Source organism: Lampetra planeri, chromosome 19 (genome assembly GCF_965212315.1).
Source record: "Lampetra planeri chromosome 19, kcLamPlan1.2.h2, whole genome shotgun sequence".
In the NCBI taxonomy this organism is placed as follows: Eukaryota; Metazoa; Chordata; class Hyperoartia; order Petromyzontiformes; family Petromyzontidae; genus Lampetra; species Lampetra planeri.
In genome coordinates, this window is record NC_136125.1 from 11,703,414 (window position 1) to 11,721,116 (window position 17,703).

The following is a 17,703-nucleotide window of genomic DNA, read 5'->3' on the forward strand; positions in this document are numbered from 1 at the left end:
AGTGGTGAGTGATATCTCAACCGCCACCCCCGCCCTCACTTTCTCTTTCACCAAGACGAACTGACAGGCACGGTGGAAGTACGGTCCAAGATCCCCCACGACCGACAAGGCATTCAGAGATCTTCATCCAGCAGTAAATTGTTGTAGGGCTGTAAATGATTATTATATACTCGCCTTTTGCCCGTCCAAGGACGGGTGTATTGCAGTAAATCTGAAACTTGCAAGCGAAAAGCAGCCCGCGACGTGATATTCATCGCATCAATGCGTGTGCAATTTGTAAGGGCGCGGTGACACAGACCTATTTCATGCAAAGGTTATAATCCCTTGTTCATCGTGACGTCCTTTTTACTTCGATGTCTCAACAAGCTTTATGGAGATCACGGGTTGTCAGTTGACGCCGAGGAGGGGGGAGGAGGCGCCTCGCCCCCCCCCCCCATGTGGAGTGACGTCACCCGCTAATTATTATGAATTGAGGGTGTGTCCATTTGGAGGACGTCACCTTATAATGATTATTAATGAGGGGGGCTGTTCGATGTGGAGTGACGTCACCTGCTCATGATTATTAAAGAGGGGGGAAGGTGCTCCATGTAGAGGACGTAACCTGTTCATGAATATTAATGAGGGGGGCTGGTCGACGTGGAGTGACGTCACGAGCGTTAAGGACAGACATTCCTGGGCGATTATAGTAGGTTTTATTGCTATGAAAGTTGTTTTAATTATTGCATTGTTGACATCAGCTGTCTTCCTTGAAAAATGAAATGCAACGTTTGTTGATACGTGCTTGGCTGGCACATTTTACTACCATTTTACAAATGCAAAACACTTATTTTCTCAATCGGCAATTAACGTTTTTAATTAAACCAACTATACGACGTGATTAAATAACTTGATAAAAATGCAGAGATGTGCTCAAGGTAAAACGCGAGAGAGAGAAAAAAAAAACCAAGGTAACGATCGCTTTGCGGAGACGGAGCAGCGAAATCATCTCATCCTTCGGTGCTCAGTGGATTGCTACATCCCAAGATACCGAGGGATTTGGACAAGTCGGGGGGGGGGAGACCTCTGCCCGTCGGTGAATAGCCCACGGCTGCCGATGATGATGAAGACTTGACTGATTGTTATTAATGTTGAGTGCATTAAAACATTTACGAGCACTGCATCAAGACTGGTAGTACTGCAGTTATATATATTTTTTACATCAGCTGTGGAAAGGCAAAGCAACCCTCAAGTGCTTTTAAAATGTAATGAAAAGCATTTACTGCTGAAAACACAACTGATGAGGAAATGCATCATGCCTTCATTTTTAAGATGAATATAGTTACGATGGATGATTAATCTGCTCCAACATCTGTAAACAAGACTGCTTAGGTCCTGGGGAGTGGTATAGAATGGTTACTTTTCTGCCATTAAGCGTGCTGCAAGCAGAAAAAGAGGTATTGTAAATTTAGCTTTAATGGCATGAAGATACCATTTTTGTATTTTTTAACAAATTCAGAGTACAATGCCCATGGAATTAGCGATGAAAAGGGCGCCGTAATTGACGAGACTTGAGACTGCTTCACGATGGCTGTAAATATAAAATCCTAAAAAGCGAGCGTTTTATCTGGATTTCCTTTTTAAAAGAGCATCTCTTGCAATGATTAAAGTATCCTCTCCGCTGCATGTGTTCGACTCGAGTGCGTGTTCCTTCAATGCGAGGGCGACACTCACTTCTTGGGAGCTGATGTGGTGCTGCAAATCAGTGGCGATTCGAGGGCAAAGATGTATTATTTCAATACCTGGTTTGCATTGGAATTCTGTAAACCAACTCAAGTTTTAATAACATATCTCACGCAGGCAGCAGGAGTGTTACCTTCATTTCGCTGTAATTTTAATACAAAGGAAAACAATTTGAACGTATTACAGTAATGGGAAATGTACGCACGCATATAAAATGCATTTCAGAAATACAAATGCTACTCTGCAGTGCAATTAACACAACAATTTACGCACTGGTGGTGAGATGGAATTAAAACAATCGCAACAGGAAGATATTTATTTATTAGAGATCAAAGCGCTAACTAAAACAAAGGCTGCTCTCTCTTTAAAGAACTTTAGGCCAATTATAGTGAACTTGTAACTTTTTAAGACGGCAATGGTGAACGTGGAGCCCAGCAGTTGCTTGACACTGCCGGTGGCATGGAAGGGCCTCCAACAGAGGACGTTCTAGAGCATCCCATCTTGAAGGTACATTGGCCTACTCTTTCACGCTTGCCATACATCTTTGAAGAGGTGGGGGCACCCATACTTTATCTTACTCTTTCCCGCACCTCCGATTAGCACGGTTGGCTACGTACGGTATGAAAGAAGTTCAACATACGCACGCACAATAACGCGACACGCGACCTGCCGATTGACTAACCGTGGAGTACCCGACTGCCGGGTGGGCAGAGGCGGAGGTGGTGGATTGAATAAACTTGTTTGGGGCACCGCGGTGGCGAGATGTTAACAACCTCGCCTGGTATGCAGGAGGCCGTGGGTTCAATCCCGACCCTGATGCCTGTTCTCCTGGTGGTCGTGTGTATTTTTCTCGGGGTGTCCCTCACATTAAGAATCAACATGCGTTTTGAGAAACTTGCAGTAATCGCTGCAATTAACAACCTGAAGGAGAAGAATAGAAATCTGTTCTCCGACTCCAAACGATCTGCCGATTTGCTGAGCATTTCTTTGAGGAAGGGGAAACCCCTCAACCCCAACAGCGTAACGGGGCAAGGGGAGGTTGACCCTTCTTGGGCCGCAGATCGTAAAATGCTGGAGGAGGTAGCTGCACCCTGAGAGTGGCTCTTATGTATGTTTGTAGAACTTCTGTCACACCGTACGTAGACAACCCTGCTAATTGGAGGTGCATGTCCACTAGATAAGCCACATCGCTGAGCTATTATTTGTGGCCAAGTCACTTCTGAAAAAGAGTTACATATCTCGGTGGGCCTTACCTGGTAAAATAAAAAGTTTAGTTTAGTTTTAGTTTGCTCCATTGTCATAACTGCCACGCCGGGGCATTGAATTGAACCGGTGACCTCTGGATTGCAAGCCCAGCATACGAAGCGTTACACCACGCCAGTACCGCTAACTTTACCACAACAACAACAAAATAAAACATTTCCCCGCTTTATTTTGAAGTCTTATCCTCTTTTGGTATCCTATACAAAATTGTGATGTCATCATTGGTAAAGATGACTAAGGCTGCAAAAACTGCCATCGAGTGTTTTTTTCCACTCAACGGAAGAATAAGATGGTGGCACCGACGTAGAAAAAAAGTTGACATTGTGCTTTTTTCTCTCTCTCTCTACTTGCCTCTGTGCTTTAATCTGTTTTGTGTTATCGCGCCACGTGACGCAGGTGAGATTAGCGACAAACACACGAAACCCATAATGACGACAATGGGAAGAAGATACACGCTTTCTGAAAGCTAACCCACGCGTGTGTGTTCATTATATAATAATGTTGGCCTGCTGCTAAAAATACTCTAGTGTATTCAATTTCTTCCAAGGGTGACTGACACATGAGAGACCCCCAACATCGCCTGGGATGAGGACGCGCCTGTGGACGTCAAAGTCGAACATTTTATTCCAGTTTCAAGGAATGCCTCCAAATTGAAAGGGACACTCTTGATTACACAGATTGGGTGTGCTGTTACTCAGATCATACCTGGCCAATTTCACAAGAGTTAAAACGTAGCAGTCATTATAAAAAGAGCTAGCATTTACGTTTTGGTCAACTGGCCAACCAAAACACAATGTCTTGGTGATATTACCCTACACTTTGGCGAGAGACATCGCACAAGGCTAGCGCCAAAAAAGAAACAAAAAGGATTTTTGTAGGTTTGTGTCTATTATCGATTTGCCAACATGTCAATCAGACCCCATATGCCTCTATTTACGAGCTTTTAACCACAATTTTAAAGGCGGTCGTTAATTAAACTGTAGAAATTTGTATCCATTTATGAATAGACGCCTTTGCCAAGAATCTAGTTTTTCATCACATAGCAGTATAACGATCTCAGGAAACGCATCTCTGCACGGCAAAGCAGAGAGTGTTGCACTCAGCTCGTTTCCCGCACCTCGGGACCATTAGGAGCTGTATCCAAACGACCCGTGAAATCTACCGCTATTTTGGTGCATTTTTTGAAGGAAGCATTTTTTCACGTCAAATTAATAAATAACTTCATCCTGAAAATTGGATACAGTTAACTTTTTACGAATGCTAAATTACAGCCCTTTTACATATCAACTGCTGACTGGAGGCCTCAACACAGTGTTGGCCATGGGAGTTGTTTGCCCATACGTCATCGCGCTTGTCAGTGAGTGTTTTGGTGATGGGCGTCACCCAAGACCAACTGGGATATCAATGGCCACTGATATAATTAGTCGTATCCAGGAACTGAACTTAGGTACCTAAGCTCGTAGGTTTGTGTCAGAGCATGACATTATTTTTCAATACAGATCTGGCAATATGGGTGAGCATACATTTATGAACATCACCAAACTAACCATCACGACCATCAACATCGCCACTGTCACCTTCATGCGTTGGGACCTTGGATTCGGAAGTCATGCTCTTACATGACAAGATGGTCAAATTAATAATTGAATTAAATCACCAGGAATGGAGACACACACACACATGTACACACACTGTGGCTGCAGGGCTGACAATAAATAAATAACTCGCTCGTGACGTAAATCCGCATGTAGCCATCTCTTATTACCCCCACATTTCAATGTACCCGTTAAGATTTCGCATTTTTATAATCTTAATCAATTTGTATAATCGAATTCTGGTATGCGTTCCACAAAGAGACGGAACAATAGGGGCAGGTGGCGTTGCTGAGCATCCTTGAAGCATGGCCTTGCGCACGACGCCGTGGTGGTGGCGGTGCTCACGGCGACACGACCGTTGCATCAGCAGCTCGTGTTAAGACTCAGCCAACGCAGGAGTTGCCGCCGAGATGTCGATCGCAACGGAAGCTGCACTCGGTCAGGAATCGAACCCGGGTGTTCCGAGGTCGTGGCAGTGGCCGCAAACCACAAACTGACAGCCCCCCCCCACCCCTTGCTCGCACGAGCAAAAAAATCAACAAATCATCCGGGCAATAAAATTTAACTAGATATTTTGAAGAACAGAATATGTTTGTTCGTGCAAAGAGCAAGCGATTGAAAGCCAAAGGCTTTCCTGTAGCTCGTTGTGGACGTAAGCGAGTTCATTAGAGACACGACAACGTGGGGCTGATCCAGGGAGCATCGCGCGTTGTGTTTGCGTGTTTACTTTGCGAATTCCGTTCTACATTTTGCGAAGATTTGAAAAAATGTACAAAAAAGAATGGAGCACATAAAGCGCTCACAATAACAATACATCTGAAACACATTAGGCTGTCTCCGTTATTATTTTTCGTCGAAAAACGATTTGTGTTATGAAATGCAACGTCTGTGTGCGTTTTTACATATTTTGAGGAACTAAAAGCAGGAAATTATATTTTTTCATTATTCAGTAAATCCCCTTTCTTGTGATGTATCACCTATTTTCTGTTCTACTCTATGTACGTTTTTTATTTGTCAGGATGCCCACTATGGGGACAAGCACCCCAATTATAACAATTGCTCCAAATCTCCCTTGTTTACTTTTTAATTAAAACTAACGCAACGTAAATTCAGCAGTATCAAAAACAATCCACACCGCCAATAAGAAAGCACGTGGCGTGAAAAACAAACACTTTTTCACATACACATGAAAAAAACCACAACACTTTTTCACATACATGTGAAAAACACACAACACCTTTTTCACATACATGTGAAAAACACACAACACCTTTTTCACATACATGTGAAAAAACACACAACACCTTTTCACATACATGTGAAAAAAAACACAACACCTTTTTCACATACATGTCAAAAAACACACACCTTTTTCACATACATGTGAAATCCTTTCCTGCTGACTGTATTAAATAAACATGCCTTTTGTTCCGGATTGCGGTATTAATAGACATCACAGGAGCTTTCACCCTCCATTGCCCATGACATCTTAAGGATACTCGACTGCACACAACAACGTACCCATGCATCCACCCGTGTGTCCCCGCGTGCGTGTGCGTGTGTGTGTGTTATCCGATCATTATCCACCCGTTAAGTGAGTGGGGCTTGTATCACACTGCCTTTGGTACACAGTGTACTTTCCATTGCATGACTCTCATGCAGGTCAAACTGCCCCAGCCGCTCCGCACAAAGTATGCGGTAACTGTGGCACGTGCTGGCAACGACGCACTAACGTTACGATTATTTATTTAGTTATTTACTTGTGTGAATATGTTTTTGTATTCACCGCTTCATTTACCGCTTTACTTTTTTGGTTTTGTTTCGAAGGCTTTTGTTGTTGTTGTTGTTATTTTTTTTTGCATCACAGACGACATTATAATTGCATTATATTGTCAAATTTTCAGCGTTGGAAGACAGGATGGCGATGAGGCTCACGAGCACGGTCCAAACGTGTGTGGAATGCTGACGGTTGGGAAGAGTTCGCGAGAGAAAACGGAGAACAACTTTTCGTGTGCTCGCTTGTTGGATTAGGCCTAGCTGGACACACGCTTATTTTTCTTTTTAAAGACACACACACACACAGCAGTCAGTAGAATTGTAATTATTGCTGGCATTGTCAGAACCACCATACGTAGCCGTTGCCACTAATAACATCTATTACTGTAACGATGAGCAATTCTAAGAGCTTGCCCAATGTCACGTCGTGTCACTGAGCATGCTAACCCCAAGGTTACCGCCCCCCCATAATTACCATAACCATTAACCCCAACAGTAATCCAAATTGTGACCCTTACCAGAGTTGTACATTGAACGTTCTTATTGATTATTTGCTCAAGAAAGCCTCACCGAGTCTCAGCGCTCATTTTGAAGAGGATCCTGCTATGATTTTGTAGCGGGTGGGGGGGGGATCATTGCGACAAAAATTCAAATTGAGTAAATTGCCGGTAATAAAAAAAAAATCTTCCAAATTTTGGAGTATGACACTGGCACACAGCAGCCTAATCTTGCGCACTGACATCGTAGGACCTTTACCGTCCACTGTGAGAATCAGACGACGTTTTCTTTCATGGTAAACACACCCGTAGTATTAATCACGGCAGCCGCAGCATTTGAACCATGCGGCTCCGTAGCGAGTGGTAAATGTGCTTCCGCTGGGCCACGTGACCGTTCCAAACGTAAACACAATTTGCAGTTATAAAAGTCAAACAAAAATGTATTTATAGATTTAGCTCTAGGCATCAGAACTCAAAAAAATTACCTCCTACCCAAATCCCAACCTTACCTCCCAAAATGAAATGCTCATATCAAATCTAACAATTAGCCAAAACTCAAATCTTGTCTGAACACACAAGCTCTAAACTTAGTCATCTAATAAAGTCAAGTGGGCCCTAACTGAAATCCCGAGACTTCGTGAACACAGTCCTGCTAACAAACTACCAATGGCAACTGCTGGAAAATATTGAATAGCTGCACGAGGAATGTTACAAAGTTGGCAAAGTTGGACTCGGGGTGCGAGTATATAAAACAGAAAAATTTGCAACAGCATGTGCGTCGAGCACCAGAGGCGGATCTAGGAACTCCCCACGGGGCGGCAATCCCAAATTTTCAAGCAATGCCCTATATTCATACGGCAACAAAACATTCAATGAACTATCTATGGCAAATATCAATTAAATATCAATGCTCAGAATCTTAAGGGGGAAGGGGCAGGCAGGGGGCGATTGCCCTCACCGCCCTCACCGCCATCCCTTAGATCCGCCGCTGCTTGGCATCATCATCCATTCTCTATCCACTGCTGGATTAAGTCCTCCCCATGCCATCTTCAAATGCCGTTTCCATATCCGTCCGATGCGTGCAAGTACACCGGGCCTCACAACTCCATCTCCACGGTGGCCGTGCCCTCGTTCGCGTTCTCTCCCTTGGCCGCCACTGCCACCAGTCTTGTCGGAATCAGAATATTTATTTAGACGTCAGGAGGAATCCGCTGAGCTGCGAAGCTCTTGGTCATGCATGTGCAGCAGGGGTGGGTCAGAGCGTGTTTTGATGCGTGCTGCCCACCCCCATTGCCTTTGCTTCATTGTCAATGTGATATCGCTCGAGTTGCATGCGTCCTCTGATCGACGCGCGCTCCTCCTGCGACCACCGCGGAGACGGAGTCAATGAGACGAGGTCACGGCGCCACGAAGGAGATGGAGAGCCCCTCCAATTAGCACGGTTGGCTACGTACGGTGCAAAAGATGTTCAACATACGTGTTCAACATACACGAGGCCTTCTTCCAGCAATCAATAGACAATGGCTCTGAACAATAATGGCAAACGCTAAAGTCCACGTGAAGTTCCATATGCAACCTGACCCTAATTGTAACCAAAACAATAACACTAACTCAATCAAGCTACAACCTTTTACAGTACCATTTCAATGACCTCAAACGTAGCTCGTTGAATCTCTAAATTTAACCACAACTCTCGAACATCGGCATTTACCTTAACCGTGATACAAATTCTAATTTTAACCCTAACCCACATGTTGCGAACCCGAAGCCCAATCCTGACCGCTGGCAGAGTGCGCGCAGTGGCAGCGATTAGCCCCCACACCGCTCCAAACGCCTCGGGCTCGCCGCGAGGCTCAGTCACCCTTCTGCAGCGTCCGCCAGTGGCCGACCAGCAGACAAGCAGCCAAAGCTGCGCGCCGTGCAGATCCCCAAATTATTCAAGAAGGCGATGATCAATTTTTTTTTACCTGAACTTGAAATTGAATGCATTTGTCCATATCGGCCATGAGATTTGAATACAGTCCACTCCTGGTATGGACTACAGTGTTTCATTGTGCTTAAAGACTCCCCTGGGCCCCCTCTTTGTCAAAAGCCATGCTTCACAAAGTGCTTAGTTCAGCACTGGTTCAGCTGGCGGATTCCAAACCCAAGGCAGGCTTCTGCGTAGCAAAATAACAGAATGCTTGAAGTTAATAGCCAAGACGCAAATAGTTTCAGTTGATCGGGACATTAGCATAAATAATTGTGACGTCTTTGTTTGGATTTTTACTTCACCAAAGACTTAAAAGAGTTCTGCAAATATGTCCTGCCACCCACTCACGCTCAATAAATCTCACATATCTGCCACAAACTCACCCGCCAGGCAAACCAGATGCCAAACAATCGCACTGTGAGTGAGCAATTACGGATGATATACAACTTTACTTTAACACTCTGTGCATAAATTCGCATAAACAGTGTGGACAGGGGTGGCTTAGCACAAGCTCAAAAGTTGATCCTGTTGCTTCCCAACCGACATGAGCTTTAATGATAAATGACACAAGTAATTATGGTAATGTTTTTGGGAGGCAAAAACTACAAATCACTTGCAATGACCCATAGATTAAAGAGCCGATCCTTGCCGAAAACATCTGGCAGTCTCACCAGTATGAGCACAAGCAAGCTCGACTGCTGAGGAGTTGCCGAAGGTCGAAACCAGCCCAGCGTTTGCTTGCATTGAACCGAAGCTGCTGAAACGATGCCCTCCCAGAAGGCCGTGTGGTGGATGGAGGGATGGACATGTGAAGGAGGTGTTATTTTGCGATTATTTTAGAACAAACGATAGGCAAAATACACGGCATAAGATCCGTCTGTATTTTGCATTTTAGGAGCTCAGTTTGCTGACAGTGACAAGTGACAAATTGAGTTTAGGCTTCAAAATTCTTGGTGCTTTTTTCCGAAAGTGCTGCCGGTAAGCGACACACACGCCAATATAATTGCGTTCACTTGTAAATGCCCATATCGCTTTGCATGAGAGTGTGCGCCAATTTACCTTTCTCAACGTTTTATTGGATTTGGCTTTTCTTTCTTCTTTCACCATGGCCACATTGCAATCAAGTTTCCATTGGAAATCTATTTGTGGTGGTTTGGCCTCAACCTGTCAATTTTTTTTTTTACACAATAAAATAAACGTTCTTTCATAGTCTTGACAATGGTAGCATAAAACAGCTACACATCGTGACGATCTCTAAAGAAAAGAGTCAACAAATAATTTGGCGATGCTGCATTGGCAGTGGGTGCACAATATCAAGTAACAAATCCCTCAACACAAAATGAAAAATATACAATCGGTTACATGCTGGGCAATGAAGATGCTTTAAAGAAGGACCATTTGCCCATAACGTCTCCTTTTATGGCAGTGTCATTGACGAATGTATTGAGAGTTTTGCTAAGGGCACTACGTGGAGATTGGGCAGGACGCATTATGGCTAACAGAGAGGGATGTCTGATTGATGAGACCTGCTGACACGATCGTGATTGCACCCACGAGCACAATCACCAGCAGAGGTGGAGCAAAGAAGTAAGTTCATGAGCAGGAGTGAGATGGATTGCGGTGTTGCAGGACTGACGGATGGCAACGGCGTGGTGAGAAAGTCACTGAGCAGTGGATAGACCACGGCTAACGATGATGTCAACTAAACAAACTACAGGGATTTAATGCACCCATCGTGTTCAATCTGAAATATTGGTTCATAAAGATGGCCTGCTACATTTAAAGACATTTATATTTCCCAGTGTTGTATACTTTATACTACTGAGGTGCTAAATTGTTTTATGTTGTATATATCAACATTCTGAGAGCATAGCTAAGTTGTTCTTAGCTTAATGCAAATATGTGGGTGTCAACTTCATTGCTTGAATGTGCAGGGTGGTGTCATCATCGTGTGACCATACTTCACCACGACGGTCATTGTGAGTTGGTGAAACGTTGGGAGGTGGTGGGGGGGGGGGTACCGAGATCTCACTCGACACTGATGGTAGCCGTGGCCGGGACTCGAATTCAGATCGCCAGGTTCGTCCAGAATGTCGTGTGCTAACCACTGCGCCACCATTCCTCACATTTCTTTAACAGGCGTTTAGTTGCATGTCTCTGTAACAGGTTGTTCCGTACTAATAATCCATTGCTGTGCTAACGAGTATTTTTTTTTATCATCACATTGTTATTTAAAATGGCAACTTCAAGACCACCTGCCTGTATCCGTAACCAAAAAACAAGGAATACACAGATCCGACCGATCTGATGTGGCACGATGGAGGCCTGTCTTCATTGGCCACAAGTCGAGGAGATAAAGAAGCCAATGAATGGCTCAATATAAAAGGCAGGATATTAATGATGCGAACGCGATGCGATTGCGATGTGCGTCGTTTCAACAGGTCGAATTATTAATGATGTGGTCTCTCCCCCCAAATAAACATTCAAGAATTAAGCTGCATGAATAATCTTGATTTGAAGCTTTCGTGACTGCAGGAATCCATACTCGTTGGTTCTTCGGTAAAGTGACTTTACCGAAAGAAGCAAAGAGTATGCATTAATAATATGTATAAATTCCAAGGTTAAATTATCACGTGAAGAAAAAAGCATTCTCCCCAATATAATAGTGGACACGACGCACCAGGTAGCCAGATTATGCCGAGTCAACGTACGGGAATACCAGTTTGTGTCCAGAGCAGCCTCAGATCCCAATCTTGACATTTTCATAAGCCCTCAAATCTCTGCCTCACGTCACTGCTGATGGAACGGCCTACACTCGAGGGAGCTCTAACGAGCACCTCCAGAGAGTCCTCACACTCGACCCCACCAAACACGACTTGCCAATCGGCCGTCACCAGGATCAATGCAAAATGGCCTAACCGCTATAATGACGAAAGATCACCCGTTTGGTCTACACAGGTGCTGTTCGCGAGCACCCATGAAGGTCGTAGCAGGCACTTATTTAAGGCTGATTTTGACCTACAGCACTACTCCTCAGCCACACACATACAACCGGCCATTTATCACTAAGTGTTTGTGATATCTGCAACAGCATCTGCGCCAGGCTGGGTGTACCCCAAGGAGACAGAGCAGTTGGGATTTGCTGATAAGGAGGTCACAAGACAGATTCGGATGCTACAGATGGAAATTGTGAAAAATAATTAAATACAAAGACAAAAATCCCCATACGGCCTTGGAGACTTTTAGGGCAAGTGCTTTTAGAAAACAACCTCTTAAGGCATGCATGGCACACAAGGGACAATGTGGCCAGGGCCACACCCAGCTGCCTTTGTCACCCCAGTGCTGAAGTTCACGCACGTCAGCCGCTACTCATTTATGGCTGAGTCGACCGAGGGGAAGCCCACGGTGGGATGAGATGCTTTTTGCAACTGATATTACCAACGATAGGATGTGAACCCAGGTTGTTGGCAGGTTTGTAGTGCAGCGCATGAGCCCAAAACAACAACAACCACCATTCGCCACTTTGTGGCGGTGACGTCACCACGGCACTTGTGCCAGGCTAGGTGCACTTTAAGGCCACGTGAAGTGTCGAACGCCCACTGGCAGGAGGTCAGGGGACAAACCCAGGTGTCATGGGTCAACTGAGATTACTGGCCAATGCACCACCTGTGCCCCCTACTGCGCCAACTTTCTGTGTTTTAGCCACCTGGGGCTCCACTCGTTGTTGTGAGCGTCGCTCCTCTGCCCTCCGTTATTGCTGGAGGGCGACTGCCTCCAACTGCCCAGTAGCGTCCATCACTTGCCTCCTCCACAGAGTCCGACCTTAACACCACTGGTACCAATCATCGCAAGTCCACTCAGCTCCACGTCCTCTTGTACCACATCACTGCATCTCCTCTCTAGCCCGTGCTGCGCCAATTTAGTCCCCTCTATTCGGCCGAACAAAAGCTGTTAATTCTAGATTTGAAGCTTTCGTGACTGCAAGGATTCATACTCTTTCGTTTTTTTCGGTAAAGTCACGTAGGTCCCCACCTGAAGAAGGACGCTTGTGTTGCGCCTGAAACGTCGTGATTTAATTTAGTTGTTTTCATTTATTTTATATAAAAGCTGTTAAGGCATGTGGTTGCTGGACATGTGGGCTACATGACTCAGCATGAGCCCACTACCCCCAATAACCAACACAAATACATTCAAAGCAGTCTCAACCTCTGTAGGCTCCAATGACAATGCAGAGCAGTGGGGCTCATAGTTTCACGGTCACCTTCATCTTAATGATCCAGTCGCTGAGCATCGGATGCGTTTTTTTTGTTTATTTGTACGAGTGGGATTTCCGTCTTCTGCCGAAGCCCCGTGATTTCATTTCAATTTACGTAAATGCCAATTGAATTCTGTTGATGGCATTCACAAAGCAAATGTGGGCGCGCAATATGATTCAAGAGTGTCAGCACGTTGGTGCAGAGCTAAGCATCGCACCGTGCGAAATAAGATAGGCGCACGCACACACTCACACAGACGCACACTCACGCACGCACTCACACAGACGCACACTCACAAACACACTCACAGAGACGTATGGTCACGCACGCACTCACACAGACGCACACTCACGCACGCACTCACACAGACGCACACTCACGCACGCACTCACACAAACGCACACTCACGCACGCACTCACACAGATGCACACTCACGCACGCACTCACACAAACGCACACTCACGCACGCACTCACACAGACGCACACTCACGCACGCACTCACTCACACAGACGCACACTCACGCACGCACTCACACAGACGCACACTCACTCACACAGACGTATGGTCATGCACGCATGCACTCACAAAGACTCTCGCAAAGACCCCCTGTATACCCTTAACAGACTGTTGGGGTAAATGCTGTTAACGAGCACCTATGAAGCAAGGTTCTTGAAGGGGTGGGTGGCCAGCACCACACCCGGCCGCCTTTGTCTCCCGAGTTGGGAGTTTATACACCGCACCAGGTACTCATTTGAGGATGAGTTGACCTCGGGTAAGCCCAGGACCAGTTCAGACAATCGTCACTGGTGGTGGTGACTGTGAGCCGGAGTTGAACTCGGCTCGCCAGGTTAGTAGCCCCGTGCTGACCGCTACACTACCGCTCCCCACAGACGCACGCACACACACACAGACTCATGCACACACACATAGACGCACACACACACAGACGCACACGCCCTCACGGGCACACTCCTCAACATGCCTCGCGAGATGATCATTGCCACGACCTTGCCAGCACACTGAGGAAGGAGATGCTCCGGGAGTCGTTCTAATCAGCGTGCTCCCCCTTCCTATCAAGGGGCACCCCGAGGGCATACGTTTAATAGCGAGGAGCACCTACCAAGGCCGGCACGGCACACGAGGGTGTGCGTGGCCAGAACCACGCCCGACCGACCGCCTTTGTCTCCCCAGTGGCGATGTTTTAACACACCGCACCAAGTACTAATTTGAGGCTGAGTCAACCTAGGGGATGCCCAGGACCGGTTCAGATAATCGTAGATTGCTCCGGTACCACTCCCCATACGCACACACTCACAAAGTCTCTCTCTCTCTCACACAAGCTCACGCACTCGCACACGAACTCAACGCAAAGTCTCACACACTCGCTCATACACACACAGTCTCTCTCTCTCACTCACAAAGACTCACACATAAACTCGCACACAACAAAGAACAAAGATCCCCCTTATAGCCTGAACAGACTGTTGGGGCAAGTGCTGTGTGCGAGCACCTATGAAGGCCGGCACGACACATGAGGGGGTGGGTGGCTAGCCCCACACCCGACCGCCTTTGTCTCCCCAGTAGCGATATTTACACACCGCACCAGGTACTCATGTTAAGCTGAGTCGATCTAGGAGAGGCCCAGGACCGGTTCAGATAATCGGGGATCGAACTCGGCTCGCCAGGTTTGTATCGCAGCGCGCTAACCGCTACACTACCGCTCTCCCAACACGAACACCTATACATTTAGCCAGCTAAAGATATCCCATTTAACAAAATGAACTGTTTTGGAAAGTTGTACGAGTGAGCGACTATCAAGGCCAAGGCTGCCCAAGGGAGGGGGTGCGGTTGGTACCATGCCTGACCCCCCCCTCCCCCCACTTTTATCTCCCAAAGAGTAAGGACACATGGTCACACTTGTGGTTACGCCTCGAGTTCACAAAGTGTTCAGTTACCTTGCTCTTTATTAATAGCTCCGAGAGTTTTAATCTCTCGCGAAGCTGTTGCGTGGAGAGGCACGTTGACCCTCCGACGAAGGACTGAACCTGCCGATTGACACGCACCTGACGCCCACACAAGACTCGTTCTGCCGTGGGCGAGCGACAGTTCATAAAACAACTCATTTGAGAGTTCTTGTTCATCGCGAAATGGTGTCTCTCACGAGGACGTTTGAAGTGCGGTCCTGTAATTTCAAAATCCTTCGCGCAGTTCTCACCCTCGTTCATTTATTTAGCGAATGCTTTTACACGTGGCAGTCACACAGCGCACTCTCACCCTTGTGTCGTGACGCTCCTTTTGGCACACTCACAAAACACCGTGTATATTTCAGCAATATCCCTGAACAAGCATTGAGTCGAGCAAACTATTTGTGGTAAGCATTCTGTATTTATTAGGAAGCGACTGGAGCTATCCACTTTGTAAATCTAGATTGAAAACTAATTTCTTGAGAACTGTTTTTTTGTGTTTAGTCTGTTGTCCTTGCCCCCGCAACTCCGTTCAGCACGGTTGGCTACGTACGGTGCGAAAGAGGTTCGACATACGACGTAGGTATTACTCTTTGGTTCTTTCGGTAAAGTCACGTAGGTAGAAATGAAATAAAACAAATCACGACGTTTCGATCGCAACACAAGCAATCCTCATCAGGTGGAACAACCACAGCAAGAAAACATGCTGAAGTGGGCGAGAGAGCTGCCGTGGCAAGAGGTTATATAGGTAAGAAAGGGGGGAGGAGCAAGGGGGGAGAGAGAGAGGGGGGGTATGTGTAGGTATTGTCTCTGACCAAATCACCCAGAATGCACCGGATCTCGTTGAGATGTCGGAAGCTCAGCAGGGATGGGTGTGGATAGCGCTTGGTAGACACCAATGCTTGGGGCCTCCGTTGTGGGCAGAAAATGTTGCCTAAAAATCATCCCACGCTGAACTGCCTTTACCAACCCGCACTTTGGGCCCATCCATTTAGTACGTACGCATGGAGGGGGGAGTGGGGTTAACCCAAATGTGTACGCTTGCGTATGGGGGGTCTACTGATAATGTACGCATAGGAAACGGGGAGGGGGGGGTGAAGCCTCGAGAATAATTTGTCTACATTGGCCTTCACATGAGTTAGATAGTCCGGCGGTGGACTATCTGTTTGCTTAAACACGTTAATATTATTAATCCCTGATCGTTTCTGCGTGGATAAAATATCGGCCGTTCTATAGGATTCGGAGGGGGGGTGCGTCAAGCGTACGTACGCAGGTGGGGGGGGGGGTGTAAAAAGTACGCGTGCGTACAGAGAGGGGTCACGTTTTGACATATTTTAGCGTACCTACTAAATGGATGGTCCATTAGCAGCCATGTGAAGAAACCCACAAAATCCACGAGGCGTTGGGTGGGGGCTCCTCTTCCGGCACTGGCCTGGCAATAGAGCCATACGCGCACATGCACTTCATAACGCGGGCAGAATCTAGGTGACCCGAGCTGATCATTATCTGCCTACGTTCACGAGTCCGTGCTGCAATGGGATAGTGCGATGACGCCACACGTGTAGAATCGGCAAATAGTAAACGCGCTGCACTACAAAAATGCCAGATCAAGAGGTTAAGGTGCTGTCGCGTGAGCCAAAGTGGGAATTTCAAGGGGGATTTCACGAACGGCGGTGAAGGTGAAAGACGATGATGCCGACGATTGTAATCACAGTGGTGATGATGATCATGATGGTCATCATATTTTTTGGAAAATTATGACGGCGAATACTGAAATAGCTTGGTGAGAGGCATCCTGGGAAATACTCCGAGGGCAGAAAAAACTAGCACAGAGAACAGAGGCACAATACCGACCAATTAGAAACATTGGGCAGGACACATTACCATAAAAGATCATTGCCGATGGATGAGACTTTTAATGGAACGGCAGCTGGAGGCAGGAACGCCCCTTTAGACTTCGCCTTTCCCATCACGAACTCCATCCCACTTCCCAACTTCCCTACCCATTCATCACACTCACTCATCGTTAACCGCTCATTGTCACTTTCATCGTCGTTTATTTCACGCGTAATCATATTCGTCAAACGAGCATAGACCACCGCGCAAACTCCGGTGGTCATCCTCGCAGCAGCGGATTTTGGCTAACCATCGAACAAAGACGGTTACCGCATCGTGCGCTTTCAGATGCGCTTCTGTGTCCGTCTGGAACGTTCTTCCTTCTGATATTAGGAAGCTACTGGATCTATGGATTGTTAAATCTAGATTGAAAACTAATTTCTTTAGAACTGCTTTTTGTCTTTAGTTTGTTGTGCTTCCCCCGCACCTCCGATTAGCGCAGTTGGCTACGTACGATGAGAAAGAAGTTCAACGTACACACGTGTACTACCATCCTTCTTATCAACTCATCTCATCACACAAGTCTGCAGTACAAATAGTTAATTCTTTGTTCAGCGCCTTGGTCGAGGCGCTGAATAAATTAATATAAGATAAGGACGACCACAGTGGAGTTAAGAGTGATTACATTGGGCTCATGCGCTGAAGCGGCAATGGATTTGTGGAATCGCAAGACAGTGAGGGATGGGGATGATGTGGGGAAGCCTTCAGCCAGCAGTGGATTGATCATGGCTGTTGATGTTGATAGTAACGATAATGATGTCA

The 17,703-nt window shown here is 46.3% G+C and overlaps 1 protein-coding gene across 2 annotated transcripts in view; it reads right to left on the minus strand.

Moving 5' to 3' along the window:
- LOC144724130 (mineralocorticoid receptor-like) overlaps positions 1–17,703 on the minus strand; it is a 123,502-nt gene that overhangs the window by 51,724 nt on the left and 54,075 nt on the right. The window lies entirely within an intron of this gene.